Genomic DNA, 22,399 nt, shown 5'->3' with positions numbered 1-22,399 from the left:
GATTTTGGGGGGGGGGGGGGGCAGGGAAGCCCATTTTATATTGCAAATACATCCCTCAAGGGTACCCTTCCCCCCCCCCCCACAAGGTGAGCATTCCACTATAATGTGAAAGTATGGAGGAGAAACTTCAGGTGAAAGTACAAGGCATTGGTACCAAGGGGGCACAAATCGGGTCCATTTGCGCCTCCTGGGGTACAAAGGCTTTTGCGACTGGTCACGATCCATGGCATTCGCGGCAGTGCTACGGCATTGTGCCCCGATTTCCTTCGCCCAGAGATCGTGATATCATTGCCATGCACATCACCCCGGACCCAAAATTGCCTCCCCCCCCCCCCCACCGCAGCAGCGCCAGGTGAAAACACCAACAGTTGCAGGAGGCGTGCACTGGGCGGCAGGCTGCTTATAGGTGAGGTGGCTGAGGCAAGTACAAAAAAACCTTGCCTTCTGTCTTGTGTTTTTTGGGGGGGGGGGGGGGATTCCTGCCCACGATTGATTTGCCTGGCACGCTGCTCGAGTGCTGGGCTGATCGCGCCTGCCATCGTGGTCCAGATAAGTTGTATTTATTTTGCTGAGCCTTCAGCGATGGTCCTTCCCTTTAAGTGAGGGAAGGAGGCACTCAACGCGGTAGCGCTGCTAAACTCACCGCCCCGCTGGTTGCCAATTCTGCTCAAAGAAGGAAGTGGAGTGCTTGATTTAGCACTCCATTTCCTTTGGAGCACAAACGTTGAATTTTTTTAATGTTTGAAGTGGCGCCAATTCTTCAAATTTTAAAAATGTAACGCCCAAGTGTTTATTTATACTTGTTCCTGGGCATTTCGTTCATTGCAAGGCAAGTACCTTTTTTTACTTGGTACCCTTGCATTACAAGTGCACTTTCCCTAAAATTTCACAAAAACAATTATTGAAAAAAAATCTTGAATTGCAAGCTGAACTGTAGCATTTACTTTGTTTAATTAAATTTACAAAAAAAACCACTAATGTACAATCTAAAGTGGCAGCTGAGTGTGTGGCAATTTGATGTTTCAATATATAGCCTAATGATCCTAAATTAAACTAAATGTTTAAGGTATACAAACACTAAACTTCAGGCCAGGAAGTGTACACTGAGGTTGCTACCAGCTGTGCGACGCTGGTAGACCAGTGACATTAGCAGGCCAAAAAAAATTCAGCTCTTCATATTTACAACACTAGTGGCTGACGGTTAAAGGCTTAGAAATGTTAAAAGGCCATTAGCAGTACAGTTTAAGTAACTATTTTCCCAAATGGAAACAGCCCCAGTTTAATACTGTACTCTAGAATTGAATGTCTACAGTTTATTCAAAACCATTTGACTTGCATTACAAGTTAACATTACCTAATGGAGTCAAATCTGAATCTCTTCCTTGAATGTAAAGATTTACATTTTAGACCAAAATGGAATTTGAATCAAGGATTGTGGTGAGGTTAGGAGGTGGATAGGATTTTAAAACTTGCATATAAATTGTTTGAACAATCACATCATCTTCTCATGTTCTCAGGTGAATCCAGTAAGATACTAAAACTAAATTCCAAGCAAAGGAATTCTTTTTATAAAACAAATTGAAAAGAAATCAAATTCAAGGAAAGTTGTATGAACAAAGCAACCAACTGTTCTGAATCAAGACCATAGCTTGGCAGAATGACCCGAAAAAGTAGAAATGATTTATTTTGCGCATTATTGGCAATGTAAAAGTACAAATTCATTTCACGGTTTATCTCTGTCACTTCCTCTCCCGTGGATGTTAAAACCTCCAAGATGTTTAACATTTGGCAAAGTATGTTAGACCAATAAGCTGTGCCACAGAAACAGGATATTCTCGGAAACATTTTTTTAGCTAACTCATGTAGGTGATATGAATTTTTTTTTGGTTTGCATTTTTCTTTTCTGATAAGCTTTCATTTCTGAAAACTATGAACAAAAATCAAAATACCGCAGCTGCTGAAAATCAAAGAAAAACAGAAAATACTAGAACGCTGAAGTCAGGCAGTATCTGTGGAGAACAGACAAAATGAACATTTCTGGTGTGGAACCTTCAATAGAACTGATGGGTTCACACATGAAATGTTAACTTGTCCATTTTCTCCATGGATTCTACCTGGCCTGTTGAGTGGTTCCAGCATTTTTTGATTTTCTTCTTGAAAGGTTGATGCTATTTTTGTTCTGCAATATGAAAAAAATCTGCAAATTTGTTTACCACAAAATATCACTAATGAACAGGCATTTTACAAAGTGCTATCAGATAAAATAGCTATTAGCTAAAAACCTTGGTTAGTTGCATATGATAATCAAACGCTCTCTTGTATTATATGGAGCATAAGCCATTGGGGCTGAGTGCATACATCAAGCAAACAAAGGATAAACTGCAGGATACTGACATACACAGCAAGTAGAAACAACTGACAAAACATGGGCAAAGTTTCTGGAGTTTTTGAACATTAGGTCCACAAGAGAGTGCTGAACTAGACCTATATAGTAGCTGACAGCTGGAATCAACAAGTAAAATAAAAAGGGGAGTCACATCATATGGTCTTGCTTACAATGCACATTAGTCGCAGACCAGTTTTCAGATGGAGGGTGATGCCGTGAGGAAGCTACATGTAGTCCTGGACCAAAAAGAGCAACTTTTTATTCGTCAATTGAGCACAGAAAAACTAATCGCAGAATATGGAAGGAATAATGTGAGGCAGTGAACATGTGCAGGACCAACCAAAGGAAAATGCATGTGCTGGGTCAGCATCTTTGTGTCAACACAAATTAGGACCAATACATATTGGATGAAAATAACTCAAAGACTCAGACTAAATAAAAGTGATAAATTTGTAATAAAGACAAACTGAAATAAAGTTATTTCTAGAATTATTGTGGAACCAAAACCTTTTCTTGTTCTATTTAAATGGAACTTGTGTTAGTCCTTCCTGAATAATGGTAACAAAGGGAGAAGCACCAAAAAGACTCTTGGGGGCCATTGATGCATCTGTTTAAATTAGTCTTGTGTGACTGCATGCAGCTTTGAAATATTGGCAAAAGTGCAATCCTAAGGGTTTAGAGATCAGAGCTATAAAATCATTTCATTTGGAGAAAAAAAAGCAATTAACTTAAGAGTTCAAATGGACAAACTTCTTTTATATTGGTCCAACATTAATTTGGATTCTGGTAAACTACCACTTGTGAGCCAGCTCTCAGGTTATGCTGCTAAATCCAGCCCCGAGCCTGCTGCCAATCTCTCAGATCCGCGAAAATAACCAAGCCTGCAAATGTACCACCAGAATAAGGGGCCTGAATCCAATAGCATAATCACCAGGGACAGTGTGTTGACGCCATCTCCAGGAATCGGAATTAGAACAGCACCAACATAAAAGCAGCAAAAACACACCAACACCATTATTAAAATAGCCATAACCACCACAACGCTAAGAAACTAATTTCCTACTGTAATCTTAAATTCCCCATTTGGCAAGCATGTTAGAGTGAAATTTCAGACAATATCTAACAAGCAGAGAACAGCTTGAAGGATTTTTACATGGTCAAAGCATTATTTCTCTCCCTTCCTCCCTACCCAAGCTATTATCATACACATTATACAAAAATAAAAGACATTTAAAAAAAAATTAAATCCCATTAGAGCATGGTGATTGGAATATGAAAATATGAACACGCTGGTCCACACAAGTAGCTACTTGCACCAAATGAAAGGTCCTTCCAGTGTACTATAGCACTGTTACTGCTAAAATGTTGCAGAATGATAAAATCATAAACACCAATTAACATGTTGTAAACATGCCAACAAATTCTGGTTTAAAAAAAATGATCGTCTAATGTTCCACAGGACAGTACCTTGCAACTTGGGCTATTGAAAGAAGTGTACAACCGGACTATGAAGATGTGCAACCTATTGGTCACTTTACTCATTTACATTACAAAAATGGACACAAAATACAATTTTAGACAAACTAAGAAGTTGGTTCAACAGTGGCAGGACATACGCATCTCAAACCCTCTGTTGCACCTGCCTGCACAAGTTTGAACACCTTTTGCCAAATGAACTCTGGACTGAACAGCACACAAACACTGCCGCTCCTTCATCTTTTTTATTTCAAAATATACTTTATTCATAAAAAATCTGTGCAGTGCATTCAAAGGCATTTCAATACCTTTAGCTGCATCTACAATTCTTTAAAAAGGAGTAGCAAACAATGCAAGTCAGCATGCTGCATGAAGGAAGTTCCTACATACAGTAATGCTTCACTGTACACTATGGCTGATGTTGTGAAAACCCGAGAAGCACAATCAGGGATTTCCCATGAAAAATGGAAGGCCTAGCAGGAGTAGGTCGGCAGGCAGCTCAAATATAGCTACGTTGTCTCAGAAGGAAATCCTCAAAAAAGACTATGCACCGTAGCAAATCCAGGTCAAGCTGAAAATTATGACATAATCTACAGAAATTGGGGCACTTAACTAGATATGGGACTAAACTTGTGATCTTTTCGCCCAATTTAAGGTTTTTAAATGCATTACCGCCCAATTTAAGCTCGAGATCCAAACTTGCTCCCATATGCCACCCGATTACTGCTGGCGGTAGTTTCGGGGTCCAATGAACACCGGCAGTAAATCCAGCCGCCCGTTAGATGCAATCGATTTTCGCTCAAATGTCGTGCACTGCCCAGCTTTTTTTTTTATAAAAGTACCGCCCAAAATACCACCGGCAATTAATAGCACCATGAAAAGGGTACACTTAAGTGCCCCTGACCCAGCGATTATGGATGCCAGTTGAGAGTCAATCATTCAATCGGGCTCATTTAGTACCCAACCTGGGAGTATTTGATCCAGACACTGAGTGTCAAAATTGGGAAAGTGTTCCATTACCCAACTGTGACATATGCGATCACTGAATGAAGAATTGGTATAATTTTATAGGAAGGGTACCATATTAAATTTTCTTACCAAAAACTAGAAATTATCTTCCAAAAATCCTGCCACTACTTTAAAACTAAGCTTCAAAAGCATAAAAATTCTACCATGCAGTATTATTGTATGAACTTTTAATAAATACGGCTGTCTCAAAACTTCACTATTTTTACAGAAGCAGTAAACTTATTTTAAAAAAGGGCAAATAGTGCATAGCATAAGATCAAGGCTTAAATAACAATATTCTAAAGGGAATCAAGGTGCTCAATTATTCTGGACATGAGATACAGCAGTTTTTCACTAAATAAGTCTACTCTTTATTCAAATTATCCATTAATTTTTAAGCACCAAATTCACATGTCCCCAATTTAAATTATGGAATCATTTAAAAGTTTTGACACAAGTAACTTCAAATCAAGCATGGACTGTATATAAAACTGAAACAGTGAACCAATTTTAATGGGTTAAAGCAGGTAGTTGCAGTCATCAATTTGCTTTCCCTGGTCCTTGATCTTGCACTCTTCTCAGCACCTCAATTATCACTTCCTTCTGTAAAATTTGATGATTACTCACCTGGTGGCGGAGCTCGCTTTTTTCCAAATGACTAAGTGAGACGGCAATAAGGGTAGTATAATGAGCCCAAGTGTTAAGCAGCAGGAGATTGGGTGATGAAAAGGAAAAAAAAGTTATATAGGGGTCTCACCCCTGACAATGAGCATCAACAAGTAATTTGACTTCTAGAGCATCATGACCCAATTCAATCCTGGATTCACCACAAATGTATATAACAAATCAGAGGGCCTAAATAGCGTTCCGCTGTGTTTGGGGGGGGGGGGGGGGGAGTAAAACAGCCACGAGGCGGGAGCTACTGCGTGAGGCGCGGAAGTCCTGCTCCGCAACTTATGTTTCGCTTACCGCCCCCGAGAGCAAGTGGGAAGTGAGCTCGGCGGAAGAACTCCGCGAACGGTGCAGCACTGACATGTAGCACCGCCACGTAAACAGAGCCCTCCCCTACATTAAAAGGGGAGGGGCAAGCTGCCGGCTCTGCGTGTGGGAAACGGGATCATCCCTGGACTGCCAGGGAGCAGGGAACCGCGAGAGCAGCCCAGCACACAAGCGGAGTGCGAAGTGCCAGACTGTAAGGTCGCGGCACGGAACCCACGATCCATCAGCAAGAAGTCCGCGTATGTCGTACATTTTTTTGTCCAATTCTGAACTCGGCACCTTCCTGTTAATTTTCACCCCGCGAGCGGCTTACGGCCTGATGCAAGCTCCCTAAAGCTGCTGCAGGCATCACCCGCCACAGCTTCAGGGGGCGCTACCAAATTTTCGCTCTAAGGCAAAAATGGGTTGCTGTGCATGGTGATGACGTAGTCGTCGCCAGCGGAACCGAGGTGCTGCCAGCTACCGCCGCCACTAAACTCCCGCGGAATTTCTCAGGAGTAGTGGCACCACGCCCGGGTGACAATTATTTTGCGCTGTTAGCACCCCAGGGGGCACTAGCGGGAAGCGCATTCTCCTCCAGGTGTGGGAACTCTGTCCAATATCTCTCTCTCTCTCTCTTCCCTTCATGCAGCAGCCAAATTGCAGTGTTCCACTAGAGCCCCAGCTAAGATTAGCTAACTTAGTACTGAATCGGTTTAAATCAGTATTACACCAAACATGCATTCAACATGAGCCATCAGGCATGAACTGAAAAAAAACTCAATACAGAAATAGACAGTATAAATAAAAGTCACTGGTAGGAAAAAGCAGGATATTGGGAGAGTAAATCAACTCGATGTGAAGCATAAAAGCTGCAAATTAATTATTTTAGCACCATTCCATCGATCAGGATTGAGAACTTTAAACGTTGGGCTAGAGGTAAAGCGATGACATTTGTTTTCTGAAGGCTCTCTGCAGTTTGTCAATCCTGGACTAGTAACCTAGAGTTCAAATCCCACTATGGGAGAGAGAATTTACGTTCAGTTTTTTTTTAAAAGCCCGTATCAATAAGTGACCATGAGGCACTCCAGTCATAAAATCCCAACTAGTTCATTCATGTCCTTCAGGGAAGGAAACCTGCTGTCCTTACCCAGTCTGGCCTATACATGACTCCAATCCCAGACTATCATGGTTGACACTTCGCTCTGAAGTGGCCTAGCAAGTCACTCAGTTGCATAACCACCTTCTCAGGGAAACTAGGAATAGGCAATGCTAGCCTTGCCCACTTCCTGAGAATGAACAACAAAAGCAAAATCATGTTTCTAACCAAGAAAGTGGCTTTTCAGGCCACGATCTTTTTCTGTTCCTGAAACTTCAGTCATGGATGCCACTATCTTCCGGCCATCCTCTAGCCAGATAGCAAAAGGAGCTAGCCCAATCGAGATTATAGTAGAGTGCTCCAATCTAAAAAGGACCAACATGCACTAAGGAGTTGTCAGTAACACTTCCCAGCAATATATTTATTTCAAATACAATGCCTTAATTTGTTGAGTACAAAGATCTCTAGGTGTAATATCAATTGGTTTCTACACGAACACTGACATTTTGAAAATATGACATATTGTGTTCAGTTTTGAAGACAGAGGCTCATTATGAACTCCCACTGATCATCCTAAAGAAATCAAAAGCAATTCTAAAACCCAAGCAGGAATGACTTATTTAGTAAAGTTACAACAGCTGTGTCTTCAGAAAGATACTCTATGTACTGATGAGCATTCAGTCCTCAAATTTCCTGGTATTCTAGTTTCCAAGAAAGGATGAAGTACACCAACGTCACTTCTGCTGGTACACCATGTAACAGTAGATCGAAAATCTTCTAACATACTAGCAATCTCGAAACATTGTATCCATTGCTCCTGCTGACTCTTCAGCTGGAATTTGCAAAAGCATCAGGGTTACTCACTTTTTTGTCGAGGCCACAGCCTCCTGAACTGCTCACATATCACTGGTTTCAGCAACATCCAAAAGATGGCAAGCTGTGCATACGGCAGGCAGCACCACAACTACAAGTATTGTATGCTGACAGACTGAAAAACCATTGGTAAAACGAATGGGAGTTGTCCACAGAATACAAGTTATACCTTCTATAGCTGCTCACCAGTATCTCATCTCAAGTATCAGACCTCAACTAGAATCTCCAAGTTCAAAGCTCAAAGCCAGATGTAACTGCTGTGCACGTCATCTTCCCTTATGTCACAAGTTTGCATGCCTCTCAAATTACTTGGGGCGTGTATGATGGGAGAAAGAGAATTAAATAAATGAATTCCTTCCTGTATCTCAAGTGCACTTCCTTGCAAGTCAAACCAAGTGTGGATGAATGCAGGTACTCAGGCAAGGCTAGACTGGATTTGACTAAATAAAAATCACCAACCACAAAAACAGTACGTGAATTGTTTTTTTCCGATCTTGTACACGAGACTCACCGATTTAAATTCTGGACTCTATTCAATTTATCATCGGTACTCCAGGTTGAGTTAACTTCAGAGCTGTGTATCCATGATGCTCCCTGAACAGGCATCAAACACCTTTTAAAATTAAAAACACAGGACTGGTTAGACATGTTTAGGCCACACATTCATACTATATACACAATATTGTAATGAGAATGGCATCCATAAATGTGCTATCATCTAGGTCTAGCACATCAATATTTGCACTCATGATATATGCATGAATCATTACACATTGCAACATACTACCATTGCAATTACTCAGTCTTCAAATTCAAACAGGAAATCAGTACAACACTAAGCAATTTTGAAAGCCAACCTAAAAAAAATTGTCCAACAGTGCCAATGGCTATCACCAACTCACAACTCAGCTCAAATATTCTCAATAAGTATACTTTCCATATTAATTATGGCTATTAATGAAGATGTGGAACTCCACTGCTCTCATAACTACACGCATTTGATATCTGCAACAATCCCAATGCCCGTGGATAAAATGCACACCTAGTGTGGTACTGATCCACACAGGCCAAGAGTAACCCAAGTTCAAATCTAAGTGCGTGCAGAAATAGCTAATCTCTCAAAAGATAGCAGTGGAGGTGCTATACATGATTTTTAACCACTCCTGGATTTGGGGATGGGCTCAGGGAGAAAAGGCAGGAATGAAATTCTCTCAACTAGGGATCTCACTCTGAAGCGCATGTGTAGAGGTCCAGCAAGGACAATAATTGGGCTTAGTGTGATGCATCCCTCTCCTATAAAATCAAAATCAGGAAGAACCATTATTTAGGCAAGACATTAGGAAGTGTGTCCGTGAAATTCCACCTTAGCATAGATCAACACCTTCAGTAGAGGAAAGAAATTGAGGGAATATATAACTTGCTTCTCATTATCTTGGTCACATTCACAATATTCAGGAAGTTATCAAAAAAATCCCAATGTAGCTTAGTATTCAACTGACAAATAAAACTCTGATCTATGCCTGTTATGTACTAGAAAGAGCCAAATACAAATATGCTACTAAAACTTATTTTTCATATATAGTGTACTACAGAACTCTGCACAGCATCTTAATTTAGCATCTCAAAAATAAATTCTGGGAGGCTTTTTCCTCTGGGAAGAAATAGCACTACTTCATTCTCTCAATAAATTAGATAAACAAAATACCATCTCCCCCCACCCCACCACACTACACACTTGATCAATTGTCTCTGCTTCGGAGAGCACTTCTCAAAGTGCCACAGGGATCGATCCATAGGTGGTCAGCCTCTATCTATTAGCTTGGCTCTGTGGCCAATCTTCACAGCAAGCTTTCGCTTTTAGACAGCATCATAGCCAAGTCCGATCACATACATAACAAAACTCCATGCACATCACTTCCAATCAGGAATGAGAAACCTGCCCAATTTCCTTCCCCTACTCATCCTACCCAACAGCCCAGGAATGCAGAGTCCACATTATTGTGCTTTTGTTACAGCGATCAGTTAATTGAATCACAGAATCGGGATCAACCCTGGTGATCAGCTTTGTATGAGTTGGTACCACACCATGTGGTGCATTCACCTAGTGAGCCATCAGTGGATGTGAAAACTTTGAAATGTACATTAAAGTTTCGAGACGGGATCACTCTGAACTTCACCTTCAATCTCACGATAGAACATCTTCAGAAACATGCTGCACTGCAGTCTAAACATGTACAGACAGACAAATTCAGCCAAAAACAACTTAAAACTCGGCTTAAAAAAAAAAATCAATTTTCCACCCACGGGTGTCTCAAAGTTGCTCAATTCAAATTTCTCTTTCAGGCCTAAATTCTCACTGCTGTTACTTATGTTGCTTTTTTCAAATTTAGATAATTCCATTTGTTTTGTACAAAAGACAGCTTTGATTATCAGTCGACTGCACACAAACAACAGGAAAAACACAGAATACAGTTTCTTGTTGAATTCAGTGCTGCCTTTATGCAAATGTTAACATACACCTCAGCAATTAATTTCATCCATTTTTCTGTTTCTCCAAAGCCCAAGAACTGACATTTTCTTGTACGTATGATTAGTTTTATGACCACAATTACATCAACAGTGAAGTAACTCTCCAGGCCCAGTAATGAACCCCGAAATATTAACTGCAGTCTGCTTACTCCCAACTTTCAGTAGCAGAATGCTCAAGATATTAAATGAAACAGTAAAGCTGATGAACAATACATTATATGGAATCATGTTCCAGTGATACTTACAAGGACAACTTAACAGCATTACATTATAACTCGCAGCTATATTTGCTTAGTACTATAGTTTGCTCCATGCCTGTGCAGTAGCCCTCCTGTGTTAGCACTCAAAATGGTTTCTGGAAGAGTGGGAGGGAAAGAAATCATACCCTGGCCAACAAGTAGTTTGACCACAGTCCATTTGCATTACATCAGTTCCAGCTGTTATACTACAACCAGCACAATATGACTGTAAAGTCAGCCCACTACATTAACAAACGTCTCAACTGTAGCAATATAAAAAGGCATCAATTGCCTTATGAACCAGTAAACCATGGTATTTCAACAATACCAGCATCCACTGCAACTCATGAACACGATCTTTTGAGATGAGAACTACCAGAAACCACTGAGTTCAGACAGCATCCAAACCAATTATTACAGCTTTACTATATATGCCAGGCTATCTATCCTCTGTGACAAGCCCCTCACTGATTCATATCCTTCCGGTCAGCTTTTTAGGAGGCCAGAGAAACTTTCCTTCAAGAAATGCAATTTAAAAAAGTATAGAACTTAGATGTGAAGCAGGTCCACCTCGAATTAAGGCAAAGGTAAAAATAATTATAGTATCGGACTGTAACAAGTTTGAGGCGCAGCAGAAAGTGGAAATAGTTTCTCAAGTTATCAAAACTATTTACGTTAGCATTGATTTTTAACATTACTTTCATCTTTCAAAAACATCTATTGATTAAACTACTTCGAGTCAAATCTCCCAACGACTTCTGTGATTCTGCTGACTTGCAGTTTGGAGCCTACAAATGACACACTTCATCAGTGCTGGTTCTGAATGCATTGAACAAAGTACAGAAATGAAATTTAGTGAACACAACAGCTCAATATTCATTTGTGTATCAAATACATGTTCAGCATAATTTAGAAACCAGCTAAATGGACATCAGCCACATAGTACTCACCCAAATGTAGCCACAATTTTCCATTGCACACAGGACTTAAACTTACTATAGACACTTACAATTCAGAAACACTATCCAATCCTACTTGGGTACTATGCCATTTATAATGTATTTATAACACACCACCCACCTATCAAGTCAAATTTAACAGAATATTGTGGGGGGGGGGGGTGGGGGGGAAGAAAGAGAGAGAGAAAGGGGGGAAGAGATTAGTTCAGCAAGGTTTATCAGATAGAACAGGAAAATATTACGTTCAATTCCCAGTATGTCAGCTTAGCCAGTTTCTCAGCTGGTGCGGCAGGAGTGCTGCAATTGGCCTTTGTGCCACTGGGCTGGATATAGAAGAATCAGCCAGGGTTACAACTCCACATCACGATCCAGCAACTCCTTCTGGAAACCACATGTGTGGATGTCAGGGGCGGGTGGAATTATGGGGTCAAGTTTCAGGCCACGCCTAGAACGGCGCAGCCCCGACCTGGATGCCCGTTTTTCGCGCCTAAAAGTGCGACAGAAAAATACCTCTTAATTCGCCTGCTCCTTGCTGGTCCCTGGGAGCTCGACGCAGCGTGCAGACGGCCGCCGGGGGTGGGGGTGGGGGTGGGGGGGGGGGGGGGGGGGGGGGGGGGAGAGCCACGCCGATTCTGCAACTGGAGGGGGGCGGGGCTAAGTTAAATGAGGCAACGTCAAGCCGGCAGCCCTGCGCGTGCACGTTAGAGCACGCGTGCAGTAGCCCAGAAACATTGGCACTCGCCCATTTTTAAAGGGACTTAAAGAAAAGTGTTGATTTGTCTCGTGGACCACTGGAAAGGCTTGGGATTGAATTTGTGATTTTTGTGTGTCTGAACTGTTGAATAATTCACCTGGTGTTGACAATGCAGCACCCATTCTGCAAATTTAAGTTTCAAACTGGCTAGCTGGCTGCCTCTCCCTGGCCGAATGGCTTCAGCTTCCCTTGCAGCTCGAAGGCTGCTTGCTTGCTGTGTCTTCGGCTGCCGTCGAGCCACTGACGCCGCCCCCGTCTCCTACATGGAAGGAAGGCCTGCCTGAAGCACCGCAGCTCGAAGGCTGCTGCACATAGGTAGGAATATTCAATATTTTGTCTTTGCTTTGTTTATAATTTTTTAGTCTTTATTTGTATAAGACTGTTGAATGCTTGTAGAATTTAATTACTTCTCCCTCCCCCCTCGTTCCCTACGCGCGATTTTTAACCTACGCCTGATTTGTAAAGTGTAGGCAAGGTTTTTCTGAGCGTACAAAAATCTACACTTATTCCATTCTAAGTTAGTTTGGAGTAAGTTTTCACTGCCTAAACTTTCAAAATAGGCGCAAGTGGCCGGACACGTCCCCTTTCGAAAAAAAATCTGTTTCAAAATGAAACTGTTCTAACTGACTAGAACTGGAGCAAACTAAATGCCGAGAATTGCAATTTCTAAGATACTCCATTCTAAACCAGTTGCTCCAAAAAAATAGCAGCAACTCAGGCTGAAACTAGACCCCACTGAATCAGGCTTGGCTACAACATCCACCTTGAGCAAATAGTCTGCCAATTTTCATACATGAGCCGTCACAGTAAATAATGATCACTTGTGAGAGATACCAAAGTGAAAAGTGTTTGTGGAATATTAGCCAGAAACAAGTGAGGAGTGAACACCTTCAGGACAGAAAGAGGGGGAAAAAAATAAGTACAAGACATTTAAATAAAAAAATTGTGATGAGCTTGAAACTTTGATACAATGTAAACTACCAAAAACTGGAAAAATAAGCAGGAGTTTGAAGACTGCCAAAATTTAAAGAAAATAAGCATGTTTCAGGGAGATTTGGAAATAGTTTCACAGTACTGTCCACCCATAATCCCAATTCATTCTCTCATTTTCCAGGAAATGACTTTTGTCTAGGTAAAGGTCTTGTTATAGCCATTTATAATCTCCATCAATGCATCATCCTCATCAAGGTTTACAACCGATAGGAAAAAGGATTATGGGGTTTGCATAGAGTATAGTTCCTGCCAGAGTCAAGATATTACAGCCTGCACAGAAAGCTACCCGAGATAGCAAACTGCTACATTTGTGGAAAGATCTTATAGTCGACAATATCTGAATTTGAAGATCAAAGGGACAGGAGAGGAAGTTGCTATCAAAGCAGCAAGGGAAGTTTAAGTAACCTAAACCTACAATGCCAGTCATATTCATGTGATGCAAACGGATCCTAGATGGTGCAAGACTAAATGGTATAAAATACTATAGCATTTGCTAGTTTAGTGGCACTTGCTGATTTGTTTGGAGAATATTTCCTGACAGCACTTGCAGTTGCTGCTACTCTGGCTTACTGCACATATCTACATAAAAAAGGACCAGTAATGGTACTCAAGAGGAAATGCACTCAAAAAAAATGTTTGATGTAGAATTATGCACAAAGACCATCTTGGTTTCCTTTTGTATACTGCATAACAAGATAACCCATAGAAGCTATAGATGTACCAGCACACAAAAAGTTTACTCAGTGGACCATATTTTATTAAACATCCAAGTGCCAGCTCATGGGAGCCTCATTTGGAACTTCACGGTGCCTAGTTTTTAAAAAATATATAGGTGATGGTGAGGTTTGCACTATAAGCACACAACTCCACATGTCCATTAACATATACCATTTGTATTACAGCAGAATCCAGAATGGGATAGGCATTTTCACAGTAGTATAATTTAGTACTGCTGATGTTCACTATAACATTCCTATGACTGACTGCTGTACAGGATGCAAGAGTGTTAATGAGATAAGTATCATTTATAAAAAGAGTGGTGAGAAAGAATGGTTGCTGAATACCACAACACTGTATATGGATGAAAACTCGCTCAAGACAAATACCTTTTTCTATCATTCATTTCAAATCACCAGGAAAATAAATTGGATAGCTAAATAAGGCACAACAGCTCAACTACATTTGCTATTTATTTTTGATAACCTGCTCAAAAAAAATTCACGTGTCAGCAACTTGCAGGTTTTAGATCTCAGGCCTCTGTTGGAACAGGTTTTACTGGAAATACTTCACTTATTTCTAGGAATATGGTTTTGAATGCAGCAAATAAAAAGTTCAGCTTGCGTACTTTTCTTTGCCAACTTTCTTCACACTCCACCCGCATCCTTCTAAAAAGACATTGACACCTGCTGGGGTATATTCCCACAGGTATGGGACATTCACCAGCAAGCACCTTGTTCAAGCAGCAATTTTTTAAACATAGAATCATAGTTGAGCCCAATCCAGTTCCTCATCCAACAGCTACAAATGCGTACTTTCCAGCAAGGGTCATTGGATAGCACTAGAAACATTAAACAAAGTTTATTTTCCCTTCCTTAGCCCAAGGATGCAAAAGCCAATTTAAGCACCCTTACTCCCACCTTTTCCTAGACCAGCTAATTCAGCACAGACACAAACTGAAGTGTAGAATGGAAAAGATAATATTTAAATGCATGATTCTGAAAACTAAAACCAAGATTGGGATTACCCATTCTGGTCTATATGGCACAGCTATACAGTAGTTTTACCAAATGAGCTAATGAGAGCAGCATTCACTATTGCTACTTAACATTTTAAATGTTGGATGATATGTACACCAATCCTTTTCTTAAAATGGCAAGACTGAATTAGAATCACTACTTAACCTTGCAGTAATTCACACTCATTTGCATTTATATAAGTAACCCACAAAAGTGTTTTGGTACACTCCCATTTCACATTCAAAATACTGAAATACTTCTTGAATCAGAGTTATGATGCTAGATTCCACCACCTCATAGCAAATTCTTAGGGGGAGAAAGTCATAGCAATATTTAGATGAATTACATGCAACATAATAAAAATGTAAAATAAGTCATTTGGGTCATTAGTTTAATGGGCCCCGTTTCTTGTTTAACCTGAATGGAGTTTGCATAACAGTCATTTCACTAAATAGAAGAGGTGGGTGGGGTTGCTTCTTGTATTATGAGAGATAAATTTCCTATTGTATTATTTACAAAATTACAGGGCTAAAGTCACAGCAGTTACCTAAAAAAAAAGTAATCAACCAAACCTTCTGAGGTTGACATTGCAGGCATATTGTGCACACTGTACATTTATCAGTTGCTGTTTCAATCTGCTGGCTGCTGAAACACTAAATGGACACTTTTAAATTGTTAAAGCAAGATCGACTGGAACACACAGTACAAGGTGAACTAGTACAAAGCAATAACACATAGCAACCAACCACCAACTTCCTATAAAGCGATATACTGCTTCAAAACAGGCAGAAGACCTAAGGCTGTTAAAAGACAACCGTATATGTCTCTAATTTAGGGAACCGTTTAAACCCAACAACCCTCTGCAGTACAGGATGTATGTGTAATGCAAACATCAATGCTGTCTATTACCAGTAAAGACTTATCTAAATTTTCAATAAGTGTATGAAGCCTCCAAGGTCACAATCTACAAGCCCAACAGGCAGTCTGACATGCCTAATGTGAAGGACAGATGTGGCTTTTAGTTTTAACGGCACAACACAGGAGGTTGCCTGTATATCAAAAACAGCTATGAAAGGAAGGGTGGGAAACAGACACTAGCCTAGTAACCACTTCTACTTGTACAAAGCAACCCACTAAAAAAATAGCCTACTAAACCAAGCATTTCACAATTTTTGTGCTGGATTTTTTAAATAAAAAAAACTTAGATTTTTCAAAAGCAAGATGTCTGACAGAAAGTATCCATTTTCAAACAAGCCTTCAACCAGATTGCACACTATTTTCCCTTTATTAAAAAGTGTATTATCCCCATACAATGACTGTACATTTAACAAAGTAAATTGATTCCATACATTCTTTGCCCTTTTCCAAGACTCACCTCCAACAAAAACTGATTTCTGTATCAAAGTATTTGCTACAAGACATCACTAAACCATCAACTGTACTTGGATACAGTAACAAAACCCAGATTAAATGTGCATAAAACTACACCACAGAAAACATTCTTTCCCGGACTGAGAGCATTCTGCTTTATGACTCAGACCATTTTAGAAACCTTGACTTTTGGATTGTAATATACAACTCAACAGGAAATCAGGATTTTATATTTTCACTGAACTTAAAAGGAAATTGAAAAAACAAAGACAGTTGGATATTTACCATGCATTTGTTTTCAACTGCTTACTTAGAGATTAGAGTTGTTCTATAATACATCTCAAATAAAATGAGGAGGTCACATCATGCACAGCTTTGAATAAGGCAAAACAGAAACAAGTGGCAACTGAATTTTATTTTGAACTGCCAAAAGCAGCTGACACTTCAACTCCCCACCATATGAGGTTCAGGTTAACCTTTTATAGGGCTTCTGCAACAATAGTGCTGCTGTGATCATTATTCTGCCTGTGGAGGATATCAGTTTCAACATCAGGATAAAACAAATGCAGCATTTCCTTGATCAATGAATCATACTGGAAAAAAGTCTGCAACTTTTAGGGGTTGGGGGAGGAAGAGAAGTTATGACTATGTGCATTGACATTTTCCTGAAATGTGGCTGAGAATTAATACAATTTAGAGAAACTAGCTCATAAAATCATGTTGCCTTCTGTATATAGCACTGCTTTAAAATTAGACTATTAGAAAATAAGGGTCTAAGAACTTCCTCCATGCATGTTGAAAAGGGGATATTCAGAAACTGTCATTTTAAAAAAAGGAAATGGTAAAACTAAACCATTTTAAGGACAAAAGGTTTTACCAATTTTTGTGTTACACATGACTGAAGCCACAAGATAAAGACTGGTCTTTTCACTTCCTGGTACATTTGTGCTAGCTGCACAATTATATTCAACTATGATACTTAAATCCTTACAGCTGCTCCCATCCAATAATTTATTTTTAATATCTGATATGTTCCAATATTTAGTTACTAGGTTTCTTTGATTATTTTCCAATAAGATTTTAAATTGACATGGTTCTCTTGAAGAACTGCTATGCAACAAAGGGTGCCAATCAAAAGCTGAAGTTCATGTATTGCAAAACTGTGTGTAAGCATTAAGCAGCCAAAGGTCCTTTTAACTGCACCAAACAGCTTTTTTTTGCTCTATGGCATCACTGGAAGAGTCTTCATCAATATTTTTTCTAACTTTAAACACTAAATTCAATCTGGCCCACCAGGTCATTCTATAGTTTTGTCTCAAGACAGAATTATATAGTCGGATGTGCTAAATTTGAACATAGAGTTATCAAATAGCTCTGAAAGTCCATTCAATAGTTCTTTCATCTGCACATATGTAATCAGCAAACAAGCACAGTATTGAAATCTAGAACCACTGTTTCTAAAACAAACATTTCAATTAAACACATCAAGTAAGCCAATTTCAAAAAGTACACCAAAAAAAAAAATCAACCTTGAGACATTTTTTAAAAAACATTCAGTCCCTGAAGGAGAGCCAGCTAGCTGCCACTGACCTTTGTTAAAAAGACTAAAAGTTCCAATCAAGGTTGTAGAGCCCAAGACAAAAGAACAACATTAAAACTACAACTTCTCTGGAATTTTCTAGTCTCTCAGTTCAGGTAAGCCTGATCAAGCACTTTATTCCCAGTCTGTGAACATTTGTCCAACAGCCCTGGTTTCAATCAGTCAATTAGTAACTAATTATTAGTCCAATCTACAATGCAGTCCCTTGGTTTAGGGTGTAACGGGTTCTGAAACAACCTGTTAGTACAGTGCTTGAAGTGGTTTTTAAAAACTTGTACACTTTTGTCCAATTCATTATTGGAATAGAAATAAGTAAATTACAATTCACTGTTCAAAAGTGTTTTCTGCGATTATCATATAAAAACTTAGTTAGGATAATCACTGGATTGAAAATAAAACCCTAAATCAAGAAAGTTATTTCCAGCAGTCTCAAGATTCAGAAGCAGTTTCTGTTCTTTTAAAAAAGAATCAAGAATGCAACAAAAGCAATATGGAGAGGCTGGTCTTTTTTTGCTACATACAAGTATTTTGCACTAAGTTACATTAATTAGCTGTGCTTTGTGGAAAGTATTATGAATACCTCTATACGTTTTTAGTCATTACGTTAAAAAATTACAGTAGTTCAAAAGCGACTTTCAGCACACATGTCTAAACATGGCGTGAAGGCATTCAAGCTATTGTCATGTCATTGTGCTTGATACCTTTTCTCCTAACACAACCCCCAACCATACCGTCATGGTATTAGTCAGCAAGTCACTGCCTGCTTCAAGCAGATAAAGTCTGAATAACCTTCGATTTTCAACCGAATTCTGAGATACTATTCAACAGATACTTAAAAAAAAACAGCCACTTAAAAGTTCCTTTAAAGATCTTCACAAGATAAGAGGTAAGCGACCAACAGCCAACACAATCAGAGACCATGTGATCCAGGAGTTGCTGATTAGAATAAAAACGAAGTGTTAAGAGCCACAATCTTCTCAATTGAATTGCCTGGCAAAATAAAGTTCGGTCTTATTCGGATTGCCTTTTATAAAATTAATGTCCCGATTATCCATTTTTTTTTAAAAAGAGAGAGGAACACGTTAATCATCACCATATGACATGGAAGCAATTAATAAATGGAACTCCCGTTAAGTTTTCTTTTCGCCCAAAAAATATATAATTTTTTTAAAAGTTGTTCGTTTGCGGTTGTTCTATTGATCGCTATATACAATGTGCATCGTTCAGAAAACATCGCCCACTGAGGACACAAACGCAACCCAAACGAAACAAAAAGAATCTGACAGCGATCAATGAACTTTCATAATGACTAACAAGGCTGCCTCAGACCCTCAAGCCGCAGTTCATTAATAAAATCCCCCTCCTTTTTAAACTCTACCTTTTTATGTATGGAATATATAACGCAGCCAAGTCAGATCAGACCCAGGGTTTCATTTTTTATATTCGCAAAAAGTTTAAAATTAAAAAAAAATAATATGTATGTAATTTTTTTGAAAAAAGGGGGGAAAAATCCCAGATATTTCTTTTTGTAGCTGAGCTGGAGGCTCCCATTGACTTTTTCCTGTTTGAAGCTGTTGTTGATGTGTTTGCATACAGTAGCTGCATGAAGTGCTCATTTCGTAATACGAGGACGACCTTTTCGAATTAGAGCTGTTTGCAACAACAACAACAAGAAAAAGCCCCACTTTAATAGAGATGAAGACAAGTTTAAATAGACCCATATATTCTGAAACTAACAAACCAAACAAAACAAAACAAAAAAAGACACAGACAGACACCCGTTCCCTTCCTCTGACTGACCTGCGCCCCTCTCTCTCTCTCTCTCTCTCTCGTGGACTCATCCCCCTGAAGCCCTTTATTCTGAGCTATCTCATTATTTATGGCCTCGACTGCCCTCCTACCTTGCGCTGCCTGTGCTATAGGTGCAGGCTCCGTACAGTCGCTCGCTGCTCCCTGTGCCGGGTTATATTCCGCCGATAATACTCCAGCGCTCGCTCTCCCCCCTCCCTCCCGGCGTCACGTGTGTCACTCGCGCTCCCGGCCGGCGCGCCCCCGGCAAAACCTCGCGTGCACGCGCGCGCTTCTATCTCTCTTTCTGTCACACTTTCCTGGTGTGCACTGGCCCCTGTTTTTTTTATGGTGGGGGAGGAGAAACATGAAATAATAATACGTGGAATGAGAGATCACAACTTTTTTTGTTTCTGTTCTCCTACATGGATTTGTTTTGAAACTTTGTACTCTACAACCACGTGGGCAAAGAGTGACAAAGCGTAGGGTTGCTAACCTATTTGTCAATCTGCAATGGTTCTTTTACATTTTTATCCTGTGTTCTTTTGGAATCTCTGTTTTGTGCTCAAATTTTTTAATTCACTTTTCATTGGTTCTTCTCTCTACAGATTTGGGATAGTTCTATTGACATTTTCTCTGATTCCCAAATTTCAATCCAACATTTCTGATTTTGGATGATAGCTTCTTTCTGTTTGCTTTCCCTGAAGACTGTCATGCAACTGCCGAGGTCTTGTTATGAAATATCTATGAGCCATGCCAGCACAGGTGATACTCAGTAGAAGTATGGAAATTATTGCCAAAGCAATACACTTAGACATGCACTTATGTTGCATTACAATAATTCACTGAGTAATCTGAACAATATTCCACAATCACATGAATGTATAACACATGCAAATGATTAAACTGGAAACAGATTAAACCATGATCAGACCATAATGGAATAGTTTCTGTCTTCAGTGGTCATTTGCCATGTCTTTTTGCTTATACACAAAGGTCACGGAGACCATTCAACCCATCTAGTTTATTGTTTCACAGAAACATATAATTCCCTCTTCAAAGCATCTAACTGCTAATGCCATGAAAAAGCATTTTAAATATATGTTTGCCCCATCAGAAGATTGCTAGTCACAGCATTGTTAAGGCATGGCACAATGAGTGTCACAATGAGTTAGACAAACACAATTATTCTGACTTGTTCCTAGGTCCCAATTAATTACATAGAATGTACAGCACAGAAACAGGCCATTCGGCCCAATTGGTCTATGCCGGTGTTTATGCTCCACACAAGCCTTTTGCTACCCCTCTTCATCTAACCCCATCAGCAAAACCTGCTATTCCTTTCTCCCTCATGTGCTTATCTAGCTTCCCTTGAAATGCATCTATGTTAACTGTTGACGGTTGTGCCTACAGAGCTGTAGTAATACCCGCCCTCCTGTATGGATCAGAAGCATGGATGATGTACAGAAGACACCTCAAGTCGTTGGAGATATATCACCAATGATGTCTCCGCAAGATCCTGCAAATCCCCTGGGAGGACAGGTGCACCAACATCAGTGTCCTCGCCCAGGCTAACATCCCCAGCATTGAAGCACTGACCACACTCGATCAGCTTCGCTGGGCAGGCCACATAGTTCGCATGGCAGACACGAGGCTCCCTAAGAAATTGCTCTATGTGGAGCTCCTTCATGGCAAACGAGCCAAAGGTGGGCAGCGGAAACGTTACAAGGACACCATCAAAGCCTCCCTAGTAAAGTGTGACATCACCACTGACACCTGGGAGTCCCTGGCTGAAGACCGCCCTAGGTGGAGAAAGTGCATCCAGAAGGGCGTTGAGCTCTTCGAATCTCAACGCTGCCAGCGTGAAGAGGTCAGGCGCAGGCAGCGGAAGGAGCATGCGGCAATTCAGTCCCACCCCCCCTCCCCTGTTCCACCTGTGACAGGGTCTGTGGCTCTCGTATTGGACTGTTCAGCCACCATTGGACTCACTTTAGGAGTGGAAACAAGTCTTCCTCGATTCAGAGGGACTGCTTATGATGATGATGATGGAGGATAAGTAGAATTTATTCAATGGTTGGGATACATATTTATATCGAATAATAAATAACAATGCTCTCACTACAACTCAGTGAGTTTATTCAATGTGTAGCTGAGCTATGCAGTCAAGGACCTTTCCAGGCTCTGTTCATTGTCCGTGTTACATAGAAACATAGAAAATAGGTGCAGGAGTAGGCATTCGGCCCTTCGAGCCTGCACCGCCATTCAATAAGATCAGGGCTGATCATTCCTTCAGTACCTCTTTCCTGCTTTCTCTCCATACCCCTTGATCCCCTTAACCATAAGGGCCATATCTAACTCCCTCTTGAATATATCCAATGAACTGGCATCAACAACTCTCTGCGGCAAGGAATTCCACAGGTCAACAACTCTCTGAGTGAAGAAGTTTCTCCTCATCTCAGTCCTAAATGGCCTACCCCTTATCCTAAGACTATGTCCCCTGGTTCTGGACTTCCCCAACATCGAGAACATTCTTCCCGCATCTAACCTGTCCAGTCCCGTCAGAATCTTATATGTTTCTATGAGATCCTCTCTCATCCTTCTAAACACCAG

General features: G+C 40.3%; 1 protein-coding gene across 3 annotated transcripts in view; it reads right to left on the bottom strand.

Annotated features, from left to right (window-relative positions):
* znf217 (zinc finger protein 217) overlaps positions 1-19,989 on the bottom strand; it is a 64,448-nt gene extending 44,459 nt beyond the window's left edge. The window contains exons 1-3 of one of the 3 annotated variants that reach the window (XM_070896046.1): positions 19,903-19,989; positions 8,332-8,433; positions 5,498-5,528 (exon numbers count right to left, since the gene is read on the bottom strand). The gene's annotated coding sequence lies outside the window, so the exon portion shown is untranslated. The remainder of the gene's footprint in view (positions 1-5,497; positions 5,529-8,331; positions 8,434-19,902) is intronic. The other 2 variants (XM_070896045.1, XM_070896047.1) reach the window with 2 other exon arrangements.
* Between the last annotated feature and the right edge of the window lie 2,410 nt (positions 19,990-22,399).

This window comes from Pristiophorus japonicus, chromosome 12 (assembly GCF_044704955.1).
Source record: "Pristiophorus japonicus isolate sPriJap1 chromosome 12, sPriJap1.hap1, whole genome shotgun sequence".
In the NCBI taxonomy this organism is placed as follows: Eukaryota; Metazoa; Chordata; class Chondrichthyes; family Pristiophoridae; genus Pristiophorus; species Pristiophorus japonicus.
Note: the sequence above shows the minus strand (reverse complement) of the source record. Positions and strands in the feature narration are given on the sequence as shown.